The following is a 4062-nucleotide window of genomic DNA, read 5'->3' as shown; positions in this document are numbered from 1 at the left end:
ATAAACTGCCCCTAGTATGTAGTCGGGCCTCCAACCACACGTCAGCAGTAAGCAACTAGCAAGTGCTTATACACAAGCGAATACAAAGAATTTTTGTTGAAAAGAAACAAAAAAGTATATTAGTTATCTATTGCTGCCTAATACTTTACTCCAAAACTTAGCTGCAGGAAACAGCAAACATCATCTCACAGAGTTTCTGTGGGTCAGGAATTTGGGAGCAGCTTGCTGAGTGGTTTTAGCTTGACTGGGGCAGGAGGATCCACTTCCACAGTGGCTCACGCACACGCGTAGTAAGCTGGTGCTGATTGTCAGTGAGGGCCTCAGCTCCTCCTGGATGTGGCCTCTCCACAAGGCTGCTTGAGTGTCTTCACCACATGGTGACTGGCTTTCCTCAGAGGCAGTGATTCAAGGACCACAGCAGAATCTGCAGTACCTTTTATGATTTGTCTTGGAAGTCACAACCATCTCATCTGGAATATCCTATTGGTCATGCCAGTCTACCTTATTCAGTGTGGGAGGCTATAATACCAGAAGGCGATGGTCATGGGGCCATCTTGGAGGCCGGCTACCACAAAAGGGAACTGATCTCAGAAATCAAGAACGGTAGCTACAGCCCAGCCAGGCTTCCCAGAGACAAGAGCTGGAGGGCATCCCGGGAGCCAGGGCAGCTCAAGGCACTACAGTGGCAGCCATCCCCACGTCTTCACTCCTCCTGTTCCTTCCTCTTCATGTGACTCAGCCACACCCCTTCTCTCTTCTCCTGCCAGTTCTTCCCATGTCTCTTAGTTCACACGCCTAAAAGCAGAATCTGATGGTTCATCTTTTTTTTCTCAGGTCATCACAGGTCACATGCCAGCCTATGGGTTGGCTTCCAAGGATTCACTGTAAGTCCAGGCATAGAGGAAGCAAGGTTCACATGGTCCAAAACATGGGCACCTTACCCCAGGGCTGTGGTCAGGACAGTCTTGCTGAGATGAAATAATAGGTGGGACACAGCTTGGGAAGTGTGGCCTCCCCCATATGGCTACTGCTCACCAGGCATCGTGCTGCATGGAGGGGCCACAGATAGGGCAAAGAAAGAAAAACGGGCGGGGTGCACTGTGGCTCATACCTGAATTCCTAGCACTTTGGGAGGTCAAGGCAAGTGGATCACCTGAGGTCAGGAGTTCGAGGTCAGCCTGGCCAACATGGTGAAACTCTATCTCTACTAAAATACAAAAATTACCCAGGCATGGTGGCGCGTGCCTGTAATCCCAGCTACTCGGGCGACTGAGGCAGAAGAATCGCTTGAACCCAAGAGGCAAAAGCTGCAGTGAGCTGAGATCGTGCCACTGCACTCCAGCCTGGGTGACAGAGCAAGACTCTGTCTCAAAAAAAAAAAAAAAAGAAAGAAAATTGAAGACAATAAATTGATCCCTGGCCTCTCTGTTTAGCGAGGCCATAACCAAACAATTTGTGCATGATAAGGCTGTACTAGATCACTCATGGCACTGTGGGTGTTGATTCCCTCTACCTGGGGTCCATGGAGAAGTCTCCCCAAGAAACTTCTGTCAGGGCCTTGAAGGATGAGCTGGAGTTTACCAGATGAAGAGAAGGGAGAACGGCATTTCTGGCAGGAAGGAACCTGCACAGGGTATTTTGGCGGAAAGTGAGACACTGTAGGTGGGACTGGGGAGCAGGACAGCTGGGAGGAAGGCTGGCAGGGCTGGAAGGGTGATGCTGTGATGAGCTTGGTGGGACCAGCAAACAGCTTGGGCTCTACCCAAGAGCAGTGGGGAGACCTCTAAGGATCTGAAACAGGAACGACCACCGTGGATGACTCCAGGGGTGACAGCAACTCAGAAGGGAGGCCAGATCCACAGAGGCACCCGAGCGTCCTCCCCTCTTCAGAGTCCAGTTCATGAGAAGCTGCCTGTGATTTTTTTTGGAAAGCTGTATTCTCTATTACAAAAAGACATCTGAGCTTGTGAGGAACTAACAGCCGCCCCTCCACTGGGTCCCTTGAATAGCAGTCCCTTCAAGTATAATTCCACAGGCATCCAAATTAAGCAAAGCTTTATTAAGCACCAAGCCGGCCACATCTGCATAAAGAAAATATTTCATCGGAAGCCTGAGAAAACTCTCCCTGTGGACTCCTTATCAAATAACCCCTCATCGTCCTACAAATACCTACCCAGCCAATTCAGAAAACAACATCTGGAAAAGAAACCCCTTTTTTCCGTTCAGGCCATTCCAATGAGCAGCTCACAGCAGACTCGGGATTTCTACCTAAGAGAGTGAAGGCTGAGTACACCAGGTTTATGATTTAAATGTTCTCAGGTGGGGCTGGACATGGGCACTCATAGCTGTAATCCCAGCACTTTGGGGGGCCAAGGCAGGAAGATTCCTTGAGCCCAGGAGTTTGAGACCAGACTGGGAAACATAGTGAAATCCTGTCTCTACAAAAAAATAAAAATATTAGCCAGGCATGGTGATGTACACTTGTGGGCCCAGCTACTTGAGAGGCTGAGGTGGGAGGATGGCTTGAACACATGAGCTGTGATCTCACCACTGCAGTCCAGCGTGGGTGACTGAGCAAGACGCTATCTCAAAAAAAAAAAAAAAAAAAAAAAAAAAATCCTAAGGCTAATTTTATATGTTGCTGACCATGTTTGTAGAGTGACTTCAGAGGAAAAACTAAGCTCCTGGGCTTTTTTTTTTTTTTCCTTTGAGGTAGAGTCTCACTGTCTCCCAGGGTGGAGTGCAGCGGCACAATCTTGGCTCACTGCAACCTCTGCTGCCCGAGTTCAAGTGATTCTCGTGCTTCAGTCACCTGAATAGCTGGGATTACAGGCACATACCATCACGCCCGGCTAACTTTTATATTTTAGTAGAGACAGGGTTTCACCATGTTGGCGAGGCTGGTCTCGAACTCCTGGCCTCAAGTGATCTGCCCACCTTGGCCTCCCAAAGTGCTGGGATTACAGGCGTGAGCCATCACACACAGCCACTCCTGGGCTCTTGTACTCAGAGAAATGAGTTCCTCTGGTGAGGTCTGGCCTCAGGTAGGAGGACCATTACATTGCAGGAGCCCCTGGAACCTGCATGGCCTGTGGTTAAAAGGCCCCCCCTCTGCAGCCAGCCAGCCTGCCGGGGCTTATATACCCCTGTGAGACTTGCTACTGTGTGACCTTGGGCAAGTTCCTTGAGCTCTACGTACCTCAGTTTCCTTGTCTGTGTAATGGGGATGATACCAATAACACCTCCCTCTTAGGGCTCTTAAGAGGATTAAGTGAATCCTCTAAGGATTAACCTCTTAGAAGAACTTTACATAGCGCAGAGAAAGTGCTATGTAAATGTTTGCTATTATTATTATTACTTTAGTGTAAATTTACTGATCTGCAACTTTCCTCTTGTTAAGGTATACCTACAACAAATTTTCACTTTGAAATAGCTGTCCCAACGATACTAGGTAGAACTAATCATTTATCACCAAGTTCTGTTGCTTTTTTTTTTTTTTTTTTTTGAGACAGGGTCTTGCTTTGTCACCCAGGCTAGAGTCCAGCACTCACTGCAGCCTCAACCTCCTGGGCTCAGGTGATCCTCCCACCTCAGCATCCTGAGAAGCTGGGACTACAGGTGCATGCCATCCTGCCTGGCTAATGTTTGTGTTTTTTGTAGAGATGGGGGTCTTGCTATGTTACCTAGGCTGGTCTCGAACTCCTGGGATCAAGCAATCTGCCGACTCAGCCTTCCAAAGTGCTAGGATTACAAGCGTGAGCTATGGCACCTGGCCTGTTGCTTCTTACTCTGAAGTATAGTTTGAGTTGATCTGATTCTGTCCAGTATGGGTGATAACTGAGCCCAAGGGGCATGCTGTTATGAGTGGTAATTAACCCCAGGAGTTCAAATCCTGGCTCTCCATTCACCAGCTGTGTGATCTTGGGCAAGTTTCTTAACATCTCTGAGCCTCAGTGGTCCCTACAAAACAACAATCATAATAGTACCTATTTCATAGGTGTTTGTGAGGATTGAAGGAGATCATGCAGGTAAATTGCTGAGCACAGTGCCTGACACTAATAT

Source organism: Macaca nemestrina, chromosome 9 (assembly GCF_043159975.1).
Source record: "Macaca nemestrina isolate mMacNem1 chromosome 9, mMacNem.hap1, whole genome shotgun sequence".
In the NCBI taxonomy this organism is placed as follows: Eukaryota; Metazoa; Chordata; class Mammalia; order Primates; family Cercopithecidae; genus Macaca; species Macaca nemestrina.
This window is presented reverse-complemented; position numbering follows the sequence as displayed.